This window comes from Meles meles, chromosome 6 (assembly GCF_922984935.1).
Source record: "Meles meles chromosome 6, mMelMel3.1 paternal haplotype, whole genome shotgun sequence".
Lineage (NCBI taxonomy): Eukaryota > Metazoa > Chordata > Mammalia > Carnivora > Mustelidae > Meles > Meles meles.
The window spans coordinates 40,907,777-40,930,352 of NC_060071.1; the positions used below are offsets into that span (position 1 = coordinate 40,907,777).

Consider the following 22,576-nt stretch of genomic DNA (forward strand, 5'->3'; position numbering starts at 1 on the left):
GAGAGGTAGGCACACAGAGAGGGGGAAGCCGACTCCCTGCTGAGCAAAGAGCCCAATGCAGGGCTGGATCCCAGGACACTGAGATCATGACCTGAGCTGAAGGCAGAGGCTTAACCCACTAAGCCACCCAGGCACCCCCACTGCATTCATTTTTTTAAAATATAAGGACATCAAGGTTGCTTACAAATTCCCTTATTTTAATCTCTGCTGCATCACATTTATGTCTCATTTTTCATTCCTAATATTTTTACATCTACTTTTGTCTTCAAAATCTATCATTCCTAAATCTTGACCATTTAACAAAATTTTTCAAAGAAACCAACTTAGATGTTGGTGATCCCATGATAGCTTAGTTTCCTATTCATTTTCCTTTATTACCTTTTTACTTCCTTCTTTCTATTTCCTTTGGGTTAACTCTTAATTTTTCATCTTAAATTGAAAGCTTATTAGTGCATTAATTTTCAATTTTTCTTTTTTACCTAGTGCATACCAGTAAATCTATAAATTTCTCTATCAAGTACCAATTTGGTACATCTATATATTCTGACAGAAAATCTTTTATCACATCCAATCTCTCAGCATTTTCTAATTTTCATCATGATTTCTTTTTAAAGGTTATTTACTTGTTTTTAAGGATTTTATTTTTAGTAATCTTTACACCCAATGTGGGGCTCAAACTCATGGCCCTCAGGTCATGAGTCATACACTCGTGAGCCAACAGGTATTTTAAAAATTGCCAAATGCATGCAAATATTCTCCAATTACTTATTATTAAAATATGAAAGAAGAGAACTATACACCTAGATTCAACATTTGCTAATTTATTTTCTCTTTAGCATAAAGTACACACACACACACACACACACACACACAGACACACATACACTCTGACACATGTATTGTGCTGTGCCAAGTAAGTTGTAGACATTAAAACATTTGATCCCTAAATAGTTTGGCAAGCATTTCAGTTTGGCAAGCATCTCCTATGAAAAAACAAATTCTAAATAACCACAATTCCATTATGTCACCTAAGAAAATTAACAATTTCACAATATAGCACATAGCCCACATTCACATTTTCCCTAATTATCACACGACTGTCTTATAGAGATTTAACCTTACAGATAGATCAATCCAAGTTTGTGCATTTTTTTAAAGATTTTTTTCATTTATTTGTCAGAGACAGAGGGCACGAGTGCACAAGCAGGGGAGTGGCAGAGAGAGGAGAAGGAGGCTCTCTGCCAGTAAGGAGCCCAGTGAGGAGAACTCACTCGCAGGACCCTGGGACCATGACCTGAGTAGAAGGGAGATGCTCAACTGATTGAGCCACCCAGGTGTCCCAACAGGTTCATGCATTCTGCGTGGCTCCTGTCTAGAACAATTCTTCTACCTTTTTTCCCCCATGATAGTCCCTTTTTGGAGTCCAGTCCAGTTGACTTGAGAATCTCACATACTCTGGGATTTGTGTGATCGTTTCCTTTTGATGCCGTTAAGTGAACACATGGACTATTCTAAAGTAAATGCTTTATCTTTTCCACTAAGCATTTTAAGTCAATGTCCTTATAACTTGAGCACTGGTTGTCTGAGTACACATTAACTGAATTGTATGATATATAAGATTTGATTTATAACTTTAACACAAATTTAATGACATGTATAATTGTTTTTTGTGGCAACGTATTCAAGCATGAATGCTAAATATCTCATGTAAAGGATAGTAATCAATACATTCTTACTCAACCAAATCAACTTGTCATATTTTCTTTCATTTTTATTATTTCTCCAGTAATGAGCCAGCATAAACATTTATTATATATAAGCAACAGCATTAAGACTTTAATCCTCACATTCAATTATCCATGTATTAAGATATCCAATATTCCTTGTTTCTCCTGCCTTTCTCCCTTGTACAGTTATGACTGAGACTTCATCTTACCTTTCACTATATTTTCCCTCAAGAGAGGAGTCCTAAGGAATCCTTCATGTTTTACTGACTATGACTATTTTACACATCGTTTGTTTCTTAAGCTTTAAATCCAAAACAGAAGAAATATGGTGTCCCTACTTTGCAAAGAGCCAATTTGGAAAACCAGAGAGGGGGCAATGCATTGCCAGGCTGATTATTTGAGAGACTGCAGAAAAAAACAGTAAGCCTGGTTTATGGATATATAGCATCTGGGCCTCTAGAGGTGAGAATAACTAAGTAAAGTACAGCTACTCCTTAATGGAGAAGAAGTAGAGACCCAACTTTGGCAGCATGTGCAGTGAGCAACAAAGGTGGCTCCAATCAACTCCATCCAAAACAAACCAAAAAAATACTAACACAAAATACTAAATCTCCTCCAGGTAATAACGCTGTTGTGTACTTAGTGCGGCTACACAGTACTTCAAATTCACTGCTTATAAAATGAGGTGCAAAGAAATATAAATCTAGAAGAGGAATCAAAATTTAAATACAGATCTGTTTTACTATAAGCTTATGCTCTATTTACTGATACCAGATAAAAGAACTAACTGCTCAGAGTTAATGTACATCAAAACAGTGAATAAACAAATGTAAATGAGTGAAGGAATTCAATTCAGATAAAAAAAATTAGTAAGCAAAATGTCTCCTTTCTGAAGTTTATTATAAAAAGCTAAAATATTGTTCCACAGCTACTAACTGGCTGGCCTACAATATTTGCTTTTATTTCTTCACTTAATTGGCTCTTGTGTCTTATAATTGAAGCTCCAATATATGGTACAAATACATATTTGGGATTTTATGTCTTTTTGATGAATTGGTTCTTTTATCATCATGAAATGTTTCCCTTCAACACTGCTAATACCCTTTGTCTTGAAGACTACTTTGTCTGATACCATTAAAACTACTCCAGCCTTCCTTTTTTTTTTTTTAAGAATTTATTTATTTATTTGAAAGAGAGAGTGAGAAAGAGCATAAGAGGGGAGAAGCAGACTCCCCATGGAGCTGGGAGCCTGATGTGGGACTCAGTCCCGGCACTCCGGGATCATGACCTGAGCCAAAGGCAGTTGCCTAACCAACTGAGGCACCCAAAACTACTCCCCCTTTCTTATGATCAGTATTTGTGTACTATGTCTTTTTCCTTCCTTTCACATTTACCCTGTATCTTTACATTTAAAATACACCTTTTATAATAGTTTTTGATGCAGTCTTGCATTTTTATCCAGTCTGAAAAATCTGATTTGTAACTTGTAGTGTTCAGTCAATTCACATTTAGGATAAAAATATGGGTGGGGGCGCCTGGGTGGCTCAGTGGGTTAAGCCGCTGCCTTCAGCTCAGGTCATGATCTCAGGGTCCTGGGATCGAGTCCCGCACTGGGCTCTCTGCTCAGCAGGGAGCCTGCTTCCCCCCCCCCCTCTCTCTGCGCCTGCCTCTCTGCCTACTTGTGACCTCTCTCTGTCAAATAAATAAATAAAATCTTAAAAAAAAAAAAAAGTTAAAAAAACATATGGGTGGATTTGCTTCATCTAGTATTTTTTAGTATTCCATTTTATTGCTTCTATTGGCTTTTTAGCCATACCATTTTGTTTAGTGATTGCTTTAGGGATTTGCAAATAGGGATCCTTAACCTGTAACTGACTACTTTCTGTTAGTATCTTTTCATCTTACAACAATACAATTCAATCTACCTTCTTACTATCCTGTGTTACCGCACATTATAAACCCACAACACATTAACATTTTTTTCAGAGGCAATTTTTTAATGTTTTTATAAAATTTAAGAAAAAAATGTCATTTATATTTACCTATATGAAGACCAATTCTGGCTCTCCTCATTGCTTTATTTAGAGCTGTGTTTCTAACAAGTCTGTTTCCTTTAGTATTATTTGTAGTGAAGTCTAATGGGGAAAAGTTCCCTTAGCTTTTGCTCAAATGAAAATGTATTTATTTTGCCTCCATTGCTGAGAGATATTTTTGATGGATTTTAAATTTCAGGTCGATTAACTTTGTTTTTTCAGCACTGAAAAAAGATATTCCACTGTCTTCTAGTCTCTATTATTTCTGATGAAAATTAGTGTTTATTCCTATTATTGTTCCCTTATGTATGATACAATGTGTCTTTTTCCCCCCTCTAGCTGCTTTTAAAATGTTCTCTTTATGTTTGATTTTCAGCAATCTGACTTGATGTCTTAGTATGGTTTTCTTTGTTTATTGTGCTTAGAGTTTGTTGAGCTCCCACAGGTCTGTGAAATTTATTGTCCAAATTTTAATCAAATTTGGAAATCTTTCAACAATCAGATCTTTAAATATTTTCTTGCTACAATATCTCTTCTCTCCGGGATTCAATTTACACATGTGTTCTACCATCCACTGTTGGCAGGGGATCTCTGAGGCTTGTTCTTTTTTTTTTTTTTTTCCCCCCATCTGGGTTCAGTCTATGTAAGTTTTTTTTCTGGCAGTTTCCCATTTGCCATTAAATATATCCTGTGAATTTTTCATTTCAGGTACTGAATTTTTCTATTCTAGATTTTCCAGATGATTTTATTTAAATTTCCATTTTTCTTAAGATGTATTTATTTGAGAGAACGAGAGTAAGTACAAGTGGGGGTGGGACAGAGGGGGAAAGAAAGAGAGAATCTCAAGCAGACTCCCCAGTGAGCACAGAGCCCTAGGCTTGTTCTCATAACCCTGAGATCATGACCTGAGCTGAAACCAAGAGTCAGACATTTAGCTGACGGAGCCACCCAAGCTTTCCTAGATTTCCGTCTCTGTTCAGTTTCCCTATCTGGGTATGCATCATGCCCGTCTTTTCCTTTACTTAAGCCTATTTGCCAGAGACAATTTAAAATATCAGCCAACTTTGTCCACATTTTGTTTTTTGAGTCTGTTCCTATTGTTGTTGTTTTTTTTTCCTCAAGATGAGTTACATTTTCCCACTTCATGTCTAGTAATTTTGTATACAGCCGGAAATTGTTGGTACTGTGTTGAATGTTTGGAGTTCCTTCAAAGTATGTTCGCCATAAAGTTAATTTATGGGCAGCTCAACCTGATACTTCTGAGGGTTAGTTTTAAACAGAATGGGTGTAAAATAGCTCCTACTCTATGGGTAGAGTAACCTTAGTTCTATAGTATAAGACTTTCTGGGGTCTCAACTGTTGCCGGAGAGGGTCAACTAGCTCCTTCCAATCTGGCCAAAATTCTGTGTGTCTAACCTCTCTTCTTGACTTACAGGTCCCGGTAGTTAGTTGTTCTCTGAAAAGAGACCTGCCCTGCATATGTGGAGTTCAATGTTCAGCCAAAGAATCCAAGCACCCTGTGGAGATTTCTGAAGCTCCTTCTCTAAACAGTTTGCTCCTTTCCAGTACCCAGCTTCACAAATTTCAGCTCCTTCAGCAGCTACACACTCCAGTCACTGTTTTCTCCACTGCACTAAAGCTCTGGTCTCTCTTTTGGGCTCTCCTCCTGAACTGCAGTTTGGAAAGCCAGTGTGAGCTTACCTCTTGGGTTTTCCTTCTCAAGGATCACTCCCTTTTGCTTTGTTATCTAATGCTAAGAAAACCTCAATTGCTATGGATATTTTATTCAGTTTTATGGCTGATTTTGGAGAGAGGATAAGTTCAATATCCATTACTCCATTATGGCAGGACCTGGAAGTTAAGATGTATCAAAATTAATTGTTAAGTACTTTTTAAGATTATTTTAACAAATACTCATTAAAAAAATTGGAGAAATATAAAAATGGAAAAAAAAAAAAAACAAGACCATACCAGCAAAGAACTTCTGCTAAGTTCTGGTTCTAATTTTCTTCTAGTTACACTCATATATTTATACACATATATGTGTATAAGATCTTTTTTAAAGTTAGAGTGAAACTAGTTTTTTATTTTGCCTTTCCCATTTAACATTGCATGGTGGGCCTTTTCCCAAGTCATTATACATTAACTGACACCAGAATCTTTTTATGATTATGTAATAAAATCTTGATAATAATCTAAAAATAATAATAATCATTCTCTTACTGTTGAACATTTAGACCCCACCATTACAAATGAAGGCTTTGTCTTCAAATATCCATATGACTCACTCTATAATTCAGGTCATTATTCAAATATTACCTTGGTGAGGGCTCCCTGACCAACCTACTTAAAATTGTACTCCTTTCCCTGACATACAACTCCTTCTTTCCCTGCTTTGCTTTTCTTCTTCTGAGAATTTATCATTATGTCACACAGTATATTCATTCTTAATTTATTATTTTTATGTCTCTCTCCAATAAAATATAGGCTTTATGAAAACACATCTTTTTAAGTGAGTTGTTTACTACTACAACCCCAGAGTTCTAAAAGAATACTTGCCTAATATTAGGTACTGAGTATTAGTTGAATAAATAAATAATCATAAGGAATGAATATTAAGGAAAATGACAGTAAAATATGATTTAAGTGAGGCAAAACCAAAAAATTATAGGGAAAAAGAATCTAAAGAAACATGTATGTTTCATGCAGATGGTGGAAATAAGTTAATTTTTTACATTTTCTATAATGAATATCCTTTGCTTTTACCACATAAAAAATAAATCTGTTTAATAAGATGGTGCGTTAAGATTATATATCAAGGGGCGCCTGGGTGGCTCAGTGGGTTAAGCCTCTGCCTTCAGCTCAGGTCATGATCTCAGGGTCCTGGGATGGAGCCCCACATGGGCTCTCTGCTCAGTGGGGAGCCTGCTTCCCCCCCCCCCCCGCCCTGCCTGCCTGTCTGCCTACTTGCCTATCTCTCTCTCTGTGTCAAATAAATAAATAAAATCTTTTAAAAAAGACTGTATATCAAATAAGAAATGCATATGGGTAAAAATGGGTTTCTACAACTTTCTACTAGTGATTTAAACTGTGACAAATCATTATTTAAAATCAACATAAGACTATAAATATTTGCTAACACAGCACTGTGGGAGATACAAAGATGAATAAAACATGGTTACTGCCCATCAGGGGCTCAACATCTACCGGGAAAGACACACACAGGAGAAAATACAGTACATGCAAACTATGATAAATGCTATAATGGAAGTACAAGGTAAAATGGGGTGAAAAACAGTGGAGAGAACATGGTAAACTGGGGTGACCTAATTATGGTCTTGAAATCTGCCTCTGAATATGCAAAGAGAAGAGGGAAGCATTGCTGCTAAAGGATAAAGCCAAAGCCAAGGAAAAAAGATGGAAGACTATACACCAGACCTTTAAGAGAACATCAAATACTCCAAAATACTTATTAGGCAACAGATGCAAAGCAAGGATATCCTTCATGGATGGGCAAAAACCTCACTATGCGATACAGCTAGACCCAATACAAATAAAATGTAGTGGGCCACAAAGTAAAATGGAACAAGTCGAAGGCATTCACATCATAATTTTTGTAAAATTTTGTAAACAGCACTGTGCCAGTCCATGGGAGAGAAACTGTGTAAGAGAAATGAGGACAGAGAAGATAAGCTGGGAAGTCCAGCTTTAGGAAGTGTTTTTTGTAAGCAATTTCAAAAAATATTTTTAAAAGTTGCTTATTTCAGAAAAACACATACAATTCTTGAAAATCACCCATATTACCAATCCCAACATTACGGAAAGGCAATATTTTGGTGTGTTTTTATTCCATTCTCTTTTTCTACAATTAGGGTTGTATGTATGTGGTGTGTGACTAGCTGTGTAAAACTGTGTGACTATACAGTGATTTTTTTTTTCTCATATTCTATCAAAAGAACTTACTCATGTAATGATATACTCTCCCTAAAAATTTTTTTTAAAGATTTTTTTTTATTTTATTTATTTATTTGACAGAGAGAGATCACAAGTAGACAGAGAGGCAGGCAGAGAGAGAGGGAAGCAGGCTCCCTGCTGAGCAGAGAGCCCGATGCAGGACTCAATCCCAGGACCCTGAGATCATGACCTGAGCCGAAGGCAGCGGCTTAACCCACTGAGCCACCCAGGCGCCCCTCTCCTTAAAAATTTTTAATGGCAGCATAACCATAAAAATTTTATTCTGTTCTGATTTGTCTTTTAATTTGGACTTAAGAGGTTAAAAAAGTTTTAATACCTAAAAGTGTTTGTTTTTTATTTTAAGTAGTAAAATCTTTTTTGTTTGAGATGTTTTCTACTACTTCTAAGAGAAAAAAATATTATGCTCCATCATAGTTTATTTCTGGTTTGTTCTAGTTTTTTTTTTTTTAATCATCCCAGTTTTCTTTCACTGAACCGTTTATTCACCTGTAATTGTTCTGATAACCTGCTGTTAAGTTGAGGCTCTACATTTATTTCTTCTGTCCTTCAAACAGCTAAACAATTACACTGATAACATTTCTTAAATAATCTTCCTGCTGGTTAGTGATGAACCTTGTAGCATATATTTTTAAAATTAAAATTAATATACATGATTCGTTAATATTACATTAATTATGTTATATATAAATAACATAAAACAGTATAAATATAAAATTAAAATACAACTTGATTATGATCCTAAGTTTGGAAAAAGAACATGGGGATGCCTGGGTTGCTCAGTCTGTTAAGCAACTGCCTTCAGCTGTGGTCATGATCCCAGGGTCCTGGGACTGAGCCCCACATAGGGTTCTCTGCTCTGTGGGGAGTCTGCTCCTTCCTGGGCCTGCCGCTCCCCCTGCTTATACTTGTGCGCGCTCTCTCTCTGACAAATAAATAAAATCTTAAAAAAAAAAAAAAAGAACATGAGTGACAGTAACAAACAAGATTTCATCATTAAACAGTACTGAATGTTCACACTTTTGTATGTGGAACTCAAGGGATGAGCTACAATCCCAAACAAACAAAATACACGTGTCTAAAATACAAAGTTGTTTTTTTTTAATCTCCCACAATCACTCCAAAGCCCATTCATTTCTTTAAAAGTCATCACAAAGATAAAAACATGTGTAACCTCTCAGCTATATAATCAAGTAGCAAACACACTGTAGCACGGACAACCAAAACAATTTACTACAAAACTGATTTCTCCAGGTGGATTTTGATTATAGACCTTCACAGTTCATTGTCTACATCTAGAAAAAACAGTTTTCTAAGTAACATCTAACTTGCTCATACTGCACTGTCAATACTGGAATACACATTCTAACTTACTTAAAAAAATGATTTAAAACCAGGATGGAGGGGGCGCCTGGGTGGCTCAGTGGGTTAAAGCCTCTGCCTTCGGCTCGGGTCATGATCTCAGGGTTCTGGGATCGAGCCCCGCATCGGGCTCTCTGCTCCGCAGGGAGCCTGCTTCCTCCTCTCTCTCTGCCTGCCTCTCTGCCTAGTTGTGATTTCTCTCTGTCAGATAAATAAAAAAAAAAAAAAAAAAAAAAAAAAAAAACCAGGATGGAGAACTTATTCTATTATTTAAATAGAGTATGATGTAAGTTTGTACTTCTAACCAAACAGAGTATTCATTACATTTTACATCTCACTTCAGGAGTTAGGAATCCCAAAGTGTCCTTTTAGCTTCACTCCTCTCCATCTTCAACTGGTTGGAATCGTATTTGCAGACCAAAGAAGCAAGCAATCAGCATAGCACATCCCTTTCCTTCTGTTAAACTTGCCTGCTGACACACACCTTCCCTACAGTACATTATTAAATGATTTTACGTAGTCTTTTTCATAGCAAAGGCTCATTACATCTTTTCTTAAACAACCTCATTAGGCTTTCAAATAACCTGATAAGTAGAGAGCTTACAACTTCCAACATTCCAAATGTGAGAAATGCAGAAGATAAAATTTTGACAAATTACACAAGTAAATTTTTTTTCTTTCGTATTGGGGAGAGGAAGACAGGAGACAGAGAAAAAGATAAAAGGTAGAAAGGATAAGAACAAGAAAAGACAACAGAAAAATAAGAGATGGAGATAAAATTCAGGGAGACAAACTAGGAAATTCTGAATTATCTACTATAAACATCTTATACTCTATTAACCTGAGCTCTGTGAAGAAATACTTCCCTTCACATTTTACTTGTGTCTTGTTGTAGACTAGATGATCCACACTGAACACAAGTTTAGATATAACAGACTAATGCAGAGAGTCTGCCTAGAGTAATGACTCGAAGGAGAGGTCAGAAAGTGGTGGTTAACTATAAAGATTAAGAGGAAATACAGGTGTAGGCATCCAACATTAGTTATCCAGAGGGAACTCACCTAGGGAAGGACAGAAAGCAAAGAATAGCTTTAGGGTCACAAACAGATGGTACATGCCCACTTCAGGGGCAGAACTGGAGAAAAAAAGAAAGTGATGAAAGGAAGTGAGAAAACTGGGACTTAAACGGGCTAGAAGCAAAGATGGAACAAGAAAGTAATAGTGAGAAAACTATGAATACTTACAGACTTTGTTAATATGTGCCGTTTAATACAACAAAAGTAGGACCCTGAAGCAATACATGCACCAGTATTCAAGTGTATTCAAAGTTTTCCAAACCACCAACCAAAGAACACAAGGGAGCTTTCTTTCTGTCTGGAGATTCTTCATATCCATTTTTATGTAGGAAAAACTTTCTGGAATTCTCTGGATTTTGTTTTTTAAAAACTTCAAAAATCCCCTAGGAGTAAGAAATAGTGAATAAAACTCTTGAAGAAAACAAAAGTGATCAGAAAGATTTTCTAAAGAACTGAGATGGACACAAAAACTAAGTATTTAGGGGTGCCTAGGTGCTTAGTCAGTTAAGTGTCTGTCTGTGGCTGAGGTCATGATCCCAAGGTCCTGGGGTCAAGTCCAAAGTTTGGTGGGGCAGGGTGGGGGGGAGGGGGTTCCCTGCTCAGCAGGGAGCCTGCTTCTCCTTCTCCCTCTGCAGCTCCCCCTGCTTGTGCTCTCTTTCTCTCTCTCTCAAATAAATAAAATCTTAAAAAAAAAAAAAAAGTAAGCATTTAGTTAATAGTGAATTCTCTGGAAGTAGCCTTCAAGAAAAAAAATCACATCAACCAAAATTAAGCCTTAACGATCACAGCTAAGTACATAGGTTGTCAATATGCCAGCCTTTCCTCATACTTTATTTCAACAAGAAGTCAGGCTATACCAATGTGATATGTCATAATTTTCAGAGGTTAAAAATAAAGAAGTATGGTAGTGACATCACAAAGCTGTTTTTTCTTCTCCTCCCCCATGTCACCAGTGAAAAATGATAAAGAATTTTAAGAAATCTCTAGTAAGCACACTGAACATTTCTTTTCAATAAACATATATTAGTACATATATCAATACAACATACACCAGTAAAACCCATCACACTGGGAGAAAAGGATTTAGGGGAGTTTCAGAAAAATGTTGCATATGTCAAGCTAAAACGAACCCAACAATCTGAGGTTATACATACTAATTAAATTTTGGTATTTTTCTTTGGTAATGTTTTCTAGTTTAATAAATTACACATTCAAAAGGTCATCTATAAATAAAAATTTACAATAAAGCTATCTTTTTGCACTGTTGAAAATGGTGTATAGATAAAAGATTTTTACTGGTAAAAATAATAAAGTCTGGGGGTGCCTCGGTTGCTTAGTCAGTTGAGCATTTGCCTTTGGCTCAGGGCATGATATCCCGGTCCTGGGAACAAGCGCCGATTTGGGCTCCTTGATCAGCGGGGAGCCTGCTTCTCCCTCTTCCTCTGCTGCCACTCCCCTTGCTTGTGCTCCCTCTCTGTCAAGTAAATAAAAATCTTTAAAAAAAAAACTAAAGTTTGCTATTTTTAACTTCTACTATACTTAGTAACTTATAACTTAAACACTACACAAGGGAGTAAACAGTGTTACATGGGAGGAAGAACAGCAGGAAAAACTGCATCAGACCTAGGGAATCTCTGAGAGACATATAATTCCTGTCTTTATGGTGCTGATATTTCAACAAAGGAGAGTATAAATTTATACAATTATTAAGTTTGTAATGTACAGTAACAAGAATTAGAACCTGGGGAGGGGCGCCTGGGTGGCTCAGTGGGTTAAGCCTCTGCCTTCGGCTCAGGTCATGATCCCAGGGTCCTGGGATCGAGCCCCGCATCGCATCGGGCTCTCTGCTCTTCAGGGAGCCTGCTTCCTCCTCTCTCTCTGCCTGCCTCTCTGACTAGTTGTGATTTCTCTCTGTCAAATAAATAAAATATTAAAAAGAACCTAGGGGGAGACGGATTAAGTTTACCTAACTATGGTAAAGATTCAGGAGACTCTTAGATCATTTATTCAAAATTCCTGGTGCTTCACTACATTCCAATAGACATATTCTGAACATTTCATCTGACAGCAAATCTTTCAAATTTTATTAATAGCACCTATGATATCGTACTTAATACGCAAGTATGTCCCTCTAATCAAAGAGCCTAATATGCTACATAATCTTTTATTATCACAGATCTACTTAAAATGGTAACAGTTATGTTTATTACAAAAGTACTCTTTAAAATCTTTTAGAAAACAAAGTATAAAGAAAATGAAATCACTCATAGCTAACTGCAACACCCTGAAACCAACACTTACCAATATTTAAAATACTTCATCTCTTACATGCACACATATACACACACACACACACACACACACACACACACACAAACACCCACCCCAGTGTAAAATGTCAGTGACCCAGCACAGCCTAGTCTCACTGTTTTTAGCCCTTGCCCCTCTAGTTTCTTCTCCACACAGCAACCTGGTGAGCCCTTTAAAACATCGGTAAGGTCATGTTACTCCTCTGCTCAGAGCCTTCCAATAGCTCCCACCTCACCCAGAAAAAGAACCTAAGTTTTAGTGCTTACTAGACCTGCAAGGTCCGACACAAATCCACCTCTCCTTTACTTCTGACTTCACTGCTGCACTCCCGCACACTCCCCACACTCTGACCAATCCAGGGCCTCCTTGCTGCAGCCTTTTCACATTTGCATCTGCTGTTCCCTCTCTGCCTGGATAACTCTTGTCTCAAATGTCATGGTCTCCTCGGCACAGTACAGTAATATATGAACAAAGAAGTAATCATAGTAACAGATGGTGTGTTAAAGAGAAAAAGTTCTCTGAATTTCTTGTGGTTAAAAAGTAACAGCCAACATTTATCAAGTTCTTACCATGTGCCAGATTCTACACTAAGTGTTTTATATGAGTTATCTCTTTTAATCTTCACCACTTATGTTACAAGGTAAGCACTATTACTATTTCCATTTTACTGATAATGGAATCAACTTCTAAAAGTTATGTGACCTGGGTAGCAAACCCAGACAACTAATTTCAGAATGCATTTTTAATGATTATAGTGGGCTGCCTCTTTGTGATTCTGATTATTTTTTTTACTTTAAAACTGTTAAATATGTAGGGTTTTTTTTTTAAGATTTTATTTATTTATTTGACAGACGGAGATCACAAGCAGGCAGAGAGAGAGGAAGGGAAACAGGCTCCCCACTGAGCAGAGAGCCTGATGTGGGGCTCGACCCCAGGACCCCGGGATCATGATCTGAGCCGAAGGCAGAGGCTTTAACCCACTGAGCCACCCAGGCGCTCCCCCCCCAATATGTAAGGTTTTTTAAAAATAAAAGTTGCTCTAAGTTTTATGTTTAGCAGAGAAATTTTCCAACCATCTTACAGAAAATCAATTTAGTAAAGTACAAATATTTCACTGGTTCAAAATATGTTACAGAAAAAAGTAACAGCTGACATGTTAGGTTCTATAATTACAAACGCATAAAATTGAAATGTCAGAAAATAATGTATGCCATAGTAAGACTTAAGTATTTGACCAGTTATGGTGAAGCTTAAGGCAATATTGAGACAATTCATTTTTTTTTTTAGCAGTAAGCATCTAAATAGAAGAAAACTTTTAAACATATCTAAAGTAATGAAAGACTGCCCCACAAAGGATAAAGGCAAGGAAAAACCAAAGAGAAAAAGAATTGAGCAATTACAACTTCATCTTTTGAATTTCTCCAAATCCGCATTCTCGTGTTAAGTCTCAATAACATGTAAAACAAAAACACTACACTTTAACAGCTCCTACTGCCTTTGAAACTTCAGAATTATGAATCAATAAATAACCTTTTCAATTCTAATCAATCCAGTCAATATAATTCACTTTTCAACTGCTTTAAAAAAAATGAAGACTTAAAATTAGATCATGATTATGACTGCACAACTTCCAAAATATACTAAAAACCATTGAACTGTATGCTTAAAGCAGGTAAATTTAATGGTATATAAATTAACTCATTAATACTGCTTAAAAAATGTACATAAAATGCTCAATAATTTCTTGTAAAAATATTTCTAAACAGAGAAAATTAAACAGTTTATACACAAAACTGGACACAAAACATGGCCATTTTCAAGGATGTGGAGAAAAAGGAACCCTCATACCCTGTTGGTGGAATGCAAACTGGTGCAGCCATTATGGAGGTTCCTCAAAAAGTTAAAAATAAAACTACCCTCCAATCCAGCAATCGCACTAATGGGTATTTACCCAAAGGATACACAAACACCCATTCAAAGGCATACATGTACTTCCTATGCTTACAGCAGTGTTATCTACAAGCCAAGCTATGGAAGCAGCCCATGTGTCCATCAATTGATGAACAGGTAAAGAAGATGTGGTGTATATATAATAGAATATTATTCAGCCATAAAAAAGAATGAAATCTTGCCATTTGCAATGACATGGATGGAGCTAGAGAGTATTATACGCTAAGTAATGTAAGTCAGTCAGAGACAGACAAATAGCATATGATTCCATCTCTATGTGTAATTTGAGAAACAAAACAAAGAAGCAAAGGGAAAAAAGGAGACACAAGCCGAGAAAGACTCTTAACTACTGAGAACAGACTGATGGTTATCAGAGGGGAGATGGGTAGGGGATAGGTAAAATGGTTGATGGGGATTAAAGACTACACTTGTGATGAGCATTGGGTGATGTATGAAACTGTTCAATCACTGTACTTTACACCTGAAACTAATATAACGTTGTATATAAACTAGCCAGAATTTTAAAAAAATTAAAAACCCCACAAAAATGGCCATTTCCCCAAGCTCCTTATAATTAGCTCTTTATAATTTAAGTATCTCATCATTTACTTGCAACTTTTAGGTTCTTGAATTCAGTGTTACAACATACTGGTGAAGAATGTTACACAGAACTGGTTACTAAATTATAAAGCACCAAAGCGTGAAGGGTATACCTGTAGACAACATATAGTTGTCTTGCTTTGTCTCCTCCCAACTTTAATAAACCCATTATTTTCCATCAACCTTATATCCATTTTCATTCTCTTTGTTGAAGAGCTTAAGGCCACTCAGTGCTTGTTCCTATACATTCAGTGGCCTGAGAAGAAGCTGCAGCCCTGTTTTCAGTGGTAGCCAAGTGTTCCAGTCTTGGGTATGGAACTGCTGAAGGGGCAGAAAAGGGCCTCTGCATGCCTCCATGACCAGTCTGTGACTCCAGGTTGAGTCACTGTGAACTCAGGACCTGGAGCCATCCAATCACCCCGAAATTCCTCTTGGTTATAGCCTTTTCAGCAGTGGCCTGCTCTTCCTTTTCAATGTCTTCAGGATCTCTGTAGAAGCAGAGATCGGGCACAACCTTCTAGGAGCGCTCATGGGAAATGGTGCCACCCATGTGTCAAACTTCTGGGGCAGCAGCCACCACATCAGTCCGAGTGAGCTCCCTTGTTGCTGTGCAAGGGATGGCGATGTCCACTGGCACAGAGGAGTGTCACACAGAGAGCAATGGTACCCAGGTTAACACGGGACACCTCTGTGGGAGGCTGGTGGTCAGCCCTGGGATCAGTAACCACCATAACTCTCAGCTCACATAAGGTTGCCTGGATCTGGTTAGTGAAGGTTCCAGGAGCGGAGAGCAACACAAGTGGCTCCAATGGCAGCAGCAAACTTCACCACAGCTAATTGGCCAATATTCCCAGATGATAGGACACTGACATCAGCTGGGTTTTCAAGGGCAACAATGGCATGAGAGGCCTGCAGAAGCTTCTCCCAGGTTCTTTTCAGATTTATAATGTGGCTGCCACCATTTTTCTTTCTGTAGATGTCCTGTTCCATTTGGAAGTCCAGGCTGGTGTCACCTAAGTGGTGACAAGGAATGACAAGTGCTGCAAGGAATTTGAGGACATCTTTGTCCCTCATTTGTTGGCTACTAAAGGTTCTGGACATCTTGAAAGTTTCCCTTGAAGTTATCAGGGGAAACCCAGAATAACACTGTGTGGATCTCTCCCTGGGTAAAGCAGAAACAGTTGTTTTGGTTTTCCAATCTACTAACAGTCTCTTTCAACTAGTGTTTTTTGAACATGCACACCTGAACTGGTTATTGGTATAGTTGGATTAATACGTACCCTATTTTAACCATTTACCATACATTGCCCTGTCTCTTTGTTTTCTTTCTTTTTTTTTTTTTTTTTTTTTTTTTTGTCTTCTCTATTTCTGCCTTCTCTGGTTTTATTTGAACATCTTTTATGATTCTATTATCTCTACACTTTTAGCATACCAATTACAATTCCTTTTAAAATCTTTTTAGTGGTTATCATACGGTTTGAAATATACTTTTATGACTAATCCAAGTCCACTTTCAGAACAACACTGTACCACTTCAGTTACTGTAAGTACTTTTAATTTAAGAGTATTCCCAACTCCTCCTTTCTGTCCCTTATAACTTCACTGTCATTAATTTCACTTCTCTATAAGCTATAATCCCAAATACATTATTTTTAACTAACTATTATCTGTTAGATCAATTAAATGTAAGAAAAATAAAAGGTTTTATCTTCATTTATTCCTTTTCACTCCTTCATGTAAATTTACCTTTCTGACTTACATAATTTTCTCTCTTTCAAGAACTTTCAACATCTCTTGCAAAGCAGGTCTACTAGTTACACATTCCATCAAGTTTTGTCTGTCTGAGAAGTTTTTATTCCTCCTTAACTTCTGAAGGATAATTTCACTAGATACAGAATTCTAGGTTGGTGATTTTCTTCTTTCAACTCTAAATACTTTACTCTCTCCTTCCTTGCTTGGTTTCTGAAGAGAAAACTGATACAATTCTTAACCCTGTTCCTCAAGTGTCTTCTTTCAAGATTTTAACTTTGTCTTTAATTTTCAGCAGATTGGACACAGTATAAATAGAGGCAGATATTTTTGTTTTTCTTTATTCTGTTTGGTATCTCTGATCTTCCTAGATCTGTAGTTTGGGGTCTTTAATTTTGGAAAATTCTCACCTACTATACTTCAAATACTTCTGGATCTTTTCTCTTTCCCTTCTGACATCCCAGTTATGCATATGTTACAACTTTTCTGTTACACAGTTCTTGGATACTGTGTTGCAACTTTTTCATTTTTTTTTCTTTGCGTTTTAGTTGTGAAAGTTTCTATTGCTATATCTTCAGGCTCACTGATTCTTTCTTCATTCATGGCCAGTTCTATTAATGGGCCCAACAAAGGCATTCTTCATTTGTTATAGTGTTTTTGATTTCTAGCATTTCCTATGGATTATTTCTTAGAGCTTCCATCTCTCTGCTTACATTACCCATCCGTTCTTAGATGATGTCTACTTTTTCCATTAGAGCCCTTTGCATATTAATCATAATTTTAAATCCACAGGTTGTTAATTCCAAAATCTATGTCACATCTGAGTCTGGTTCTTATGCTTCATTTACCTCTTCAGATTGTGGGGTTTTTTTTGTCTGTAAGCATGACTTGTAATCTTTTGTTGAAAGCCAGATATAATATTGGGTAAAAGGAATTAGGTAGACAGGCCTTTAGTGTGAGTTTTATGTTTACTGACTAGGAGTTAGGCTGTGTTTATTGTTTGCTATAGCCGTGGGGTCTAAGGCTAAAATTTTCTCTAATGTCCTTGGTTTTTGTCTCCCATGTTCTCCTTGGGAATCCCTAGAGACTCTTTAAATAAGGTGTGAAGCTTACACTTGTTTTAGAAGCCCTACTAACATGGTGGTAAAGTTGGAAAGAAGCATTCCACTGTCTTATGATTAGGTCTCAGTCCTTTAGTGAGTCTATGTTGGGTATTTCTCTTCCCCAGATCAAGTAGACACTGGCAGAACCCCTGATGGTTAGATACTTTCTAGATACTCTGGTAAAATACTTTTCCTTGAAACAGGCTTTGTTAAAGAGAACAGAGAGCTCTGGTTATATTTCAAAATGATTACTTTTCTCCTCCTCCCTTCTTGGCCCTACCTGCAAATTTCCCACCCCCTGAAATCCTCCCTCACTAGGGAGGCAGTTGAAGATTTTTCTCTGATCTTCACAGGGAGAACCTGGTAGGGCTCCTGAAGTAAGGCCCAGGAAAGTGAGTGCCCCCCCCAACCCCAAGACTCAGCCTTCTTGGTTTTCAACTCTCAAGCTAGTCCACCCAGAGCCTCCAGCAGTTAGTTCATTAATTAAGCTTGAAGTGCTCCTACCTACACTGACTTCAGTTGTGGGGCTTCTACTCCTAGACTTCTGCCACCCATAAGCTTTGATTCTCTGTATCTGCCTATCCCAGGTTTTCCAGGCAGCAGTTTGTCCTGAGACCTCAATTCTCTTGATGCATCTAAGAAGAACTGTTGATTTTCAGTTTGTTCACCTTTTTTCTTGTCGGGATGACAGAAATGAGGACTTCTAAGCTCTTTATGTGTCACACCAGAAATGATAAGTCAATATATTTTATTATTATCATAGGAGCTAAGGTAAGACTATCCCTGGAATACAACTCTTACTTTTTGCATTCTAATTCGCCTTACACATAATCCTGGGGTTACCTAAGGGAGAATTATAAGACAATATCAAGCAGGTGACTGTCATCCACTGTTTGTCAATAAAAGGGAGTTAAGATTGAAAACCATTACTTTATTCTTCAAGTAGTTTGGAATACAGAGGTCCACAAACTATTGCCCAAGGGCCAAATCCTGCCAATAAAGGAAAAATCCAGCCATTCATTCATTTGTTCTCTCTCTCTCTCTCTCTCTCTCACACACACACACACACACGTTGTCTGTGGCTACTTTCTTGATAACAATGGCAGAGTAGAGTAGTTGCAACAGAGACCCTATGTCCTACAAAGCCAGAAGTATTTACCATCTGGCCCTTCAAAGTAGAAGCTTGCTGGCTCTGGGTTATATATCCCATACTTTCTTGCACATGTGATCTCTGATATTTTGTGTGCGTGTGTGTCTGTTTGTCTTTTAATTGCTGACCAAGGCTGAGTGCAATGATGATTATGCACTATCTTTAATTTTTATTTATCAATTCATTGGCCCCAACATTTCGGCCGAGAAGGCCTACCATGAGCTGCTGTCGGTTGCAGAGATCACCAACACCTGCTTTGAGCCCTCCAACAAGATGGTCAAGTGTGACTTTCGCCATGGCAAATACATGGCCTGCTACATGTTGTACCACGGGAAAGTAGTGCCCAAGTATGTGAATGCCACCATTGCCACTATTGCCACTATCAAGACCAAGTGCACTATCCAGTTTGTAGACTGGTGTCCTACAGGTTTCAAGGTTGGCATTAAATACCAGCCTCCCACAGTGGTACCTGGGGGTGACCTGGCCAATGTGCAGCGGCTATTTGCATGCTGAGCAACACCACAGCTGTCGCCGAGGCCTGGGCCTGCCTCGACCACAAGTTTGACCTGATATACTCACATTGCTGAGTACATATGACCTGGTACTCAGAAACTCAGGTTGCAAATAATTAAAAGGTTGTATTTAAGTTGAGGGTTTAGTGACTTTTTCGATTTAATCTACAATTTACAATTACTGAGATTAAATACAATCTCAATTCCTGAGATTTAATATACAATTCCTGATTTTAATATACAATTTCTGAGATTAAAGAATCCAGTTTATTGAAAATCTTTTGCAACACAGTGTAATAATGGTATTAACAATTACATTCAAATACTAGAAAATTAAAACAAAGGAGTTATTAACTCTACTTGGGGTACTCAAGGGTTGAGAATACTAAAATTCTGCCACAGAAGACTGTGGCTTACTATTGCTTAGTAGAACATACACTCTCTAAGCAAGGGATTCTCAAACTTCAGTGTTAGAATCACCTGAAGGGCTAGTAAAACAAAGACTGCTGGATCCGCCCCCAGAGTTTCTACAAAATTTATATTTCTAACAAGTTCCAAGGTGATACTAGCATGACGCTAACATAGAGAACAACGTTCTAAAAAACCAAATAGCATCATATAAATACAATTTTAAAGCTGAAAGGGTCTTTTAAAAACTAGTTGAATCTCTCTGAATGAATATCAGGCTAAACAAAGAAACAAGTCTCTATGTCAGATAAATAGAAAGATCCAACAGACTGTTACCTATTTTATGAATCTGAAACACTCTGGGCCTTCAGAACTGCTTTCCTATTTTATTCATTCCCTTGTTACTTCCTCAATCAATCCACCTCGCTCAGTTAGTTATTTACCCTAACTCATACAGTTCCTTTGCCATCTTCAGGCTTTGGCCATGACTCAACAAGTTACCTTCACCTTGGGTCTTGGCTCCTAAAATAAGTAGGTCAAACCCTCCACCAGAACCAAACTTTAAAGTAGCTATCTCCAGGTCAATGTTAAGGGGTTCTTCAAAATTCCAACTTTATCTCTTGAGAACTAGGTTGGAATGCAGATTAGCCCAATAACCCTGACTAAATACTACTGTATACTCATTCATAAAAGGTTACTATACTATGTATCAGTCATTTGCTCAGTATTTTTAAAATGAAGGACACAGTGGCTCTTACTTGGGAGGTAAATTATTTTTTATTACTAGATATATAGAAAAAAACATTTGATTAGTAGTACTGAAACTCTAAATAAATGATTACTTCAGTTTCACCAATGCAATTTTTAAAAAAAATCAGCCGCTGTCAGTTCTCCATTCTGTAAAATACAGCATGAATTTAGTAACTTATTTGGGGAGAAAATTACCACATCAAATGTATCAAATACAGAAACATTAATATGTAGAAAAAAATCAAGTGTTTCTAAGAATGCAGTAGACAAAAATAGTATTCACTAGTACTTACTGCTAGATGAGAAACAAAAATGCAAAAGGTGTTGGCCTTAGCTTCAAAGAACTTGCTGTTTATTAGAACAGCATAGGACAAAAATTAAAGTGATTAAGTGCTTAATTGTAAGAAATCACTATACAGTTTGAGGTCAAGAAAAGGCCAATGTAGACTGGAGTAGCTAAAGAATGTTTTATAGTACAATGATTTGAACCATGACTTCAAAAATGGTTAAAACACGACTAAGCAGGATTTGGATACAGGCAAGTAGAGATTCCAGAAAAGATATAAAGCAGGACTAAAAGGAGGACCACAAATTTTAAGGCAGACACTGAAGTGCTTGCCTGATAGGACTTCAATACTGGTAAACAGAAAGAAAGCGGGTGGGACTGATTGTATGGGGCTAGATTACACAGGCCTTTGAAACCTGACAGAAATCTTTAGATAACAATATGGTGGGCAAGGTGAAATTATTATAGGTTATTTGAAGGAGACTACATGGAAAAGGATTTTTTTGAAGATTTATTTTGACTGTAATATACAGCACAGTCCAGTGAAGGGAAAGGCCAGGGACAAAGAGCAACTATGGTGCCACTGTAATAATCCAGAGACGGTAAAGCACTGAACTATGGTCCTGGCAGAGGAAACAGATGGAGTAGAAGACAGGGAGAAACTTAAGTACTTGACACTACAAACTTGACAACTTAGGTTGGGCACAGGGATAAGAGAGAAAAATCCATTATGAAACCAATATTGCTAGCCTGATGGAATGAAGGAACAGGTGCTATCTACTACACAGAGAAGTAGATTAGCTAAAAATGAAAGCCGACTGAGGTAGCAAGGCACTATGGCACGGAAGGATTACTGTGAAAATGCCAAGTTTACAATGACAGTGGTAGCCACCTGTATTCCAGCAAGTGTATCAGTAGATGTGATTTGAGTTGTCTGGTCAGCCCATCTATTTCTGACTTTGGCAAAAGAAGTGAACTCAGAAAAAAAATAGCTGGCTGAGAAGTGTCTCGATATTCAAAATTAAAGCGCATCTAGAGGAAAGCTGCAGGAAAAATAAAATGTTCATCAGAAATAAGATTCATGAAAACAGGGATCTTGCATCTTTGCCCATGGAACCCCCAATGCCTGGCAAAGTAGCTGACAAAGGCAGCTCTCAAAAAGGAATGAATGAGAATTCCCAAACTGCAAAGGAATCAGAGTAACAAGAAGAGCTGAAGACAAAATGAAAGCTAACGACTGAAAAAGGCCACTGAGTTGGCAAGAAGAACAGGAAGCCAGACTGCAAGAGTCAAAAAGGACAAGAGCAGAGAGAAGATCTAGCAGAGTGGGGGTGGTGAGCTGATAGACAGATGGCAGCTAAAAGGAAGAGCAGCAGGGTAGACAAAGCATTATTTTACTTGTTTGGATTTTTCTAAACTCAAAATAATGCCTGCTCATTCAAGAAAATGTTGAGAATATTATAAAGGGGGGGCATACATTTGTTCCACCACCCAAGTGCAAAACCAGTTAATACTTTTAAAAATGTATGTTCACTTATTCCACCCATATATATGAGTGGCCTTACATAGCACACAACAGGATAATAAA

General features: G+C 37.3%; 1 protein-coding gene across 3 annotated transcripts in view; it reads right to left on the reverse strand.

Annotated features, from left to right (window-relative positions):
* The window catches only part of RFX7 (regulatory factor X7), a 141,024-nt gene that overhangs the window by 109,333 nt on the left and 9,115 nt on the right, over positions 1-22,576 (reverse strand). The gene's annotated exons all lie outside the window — the stretch shown is intronic.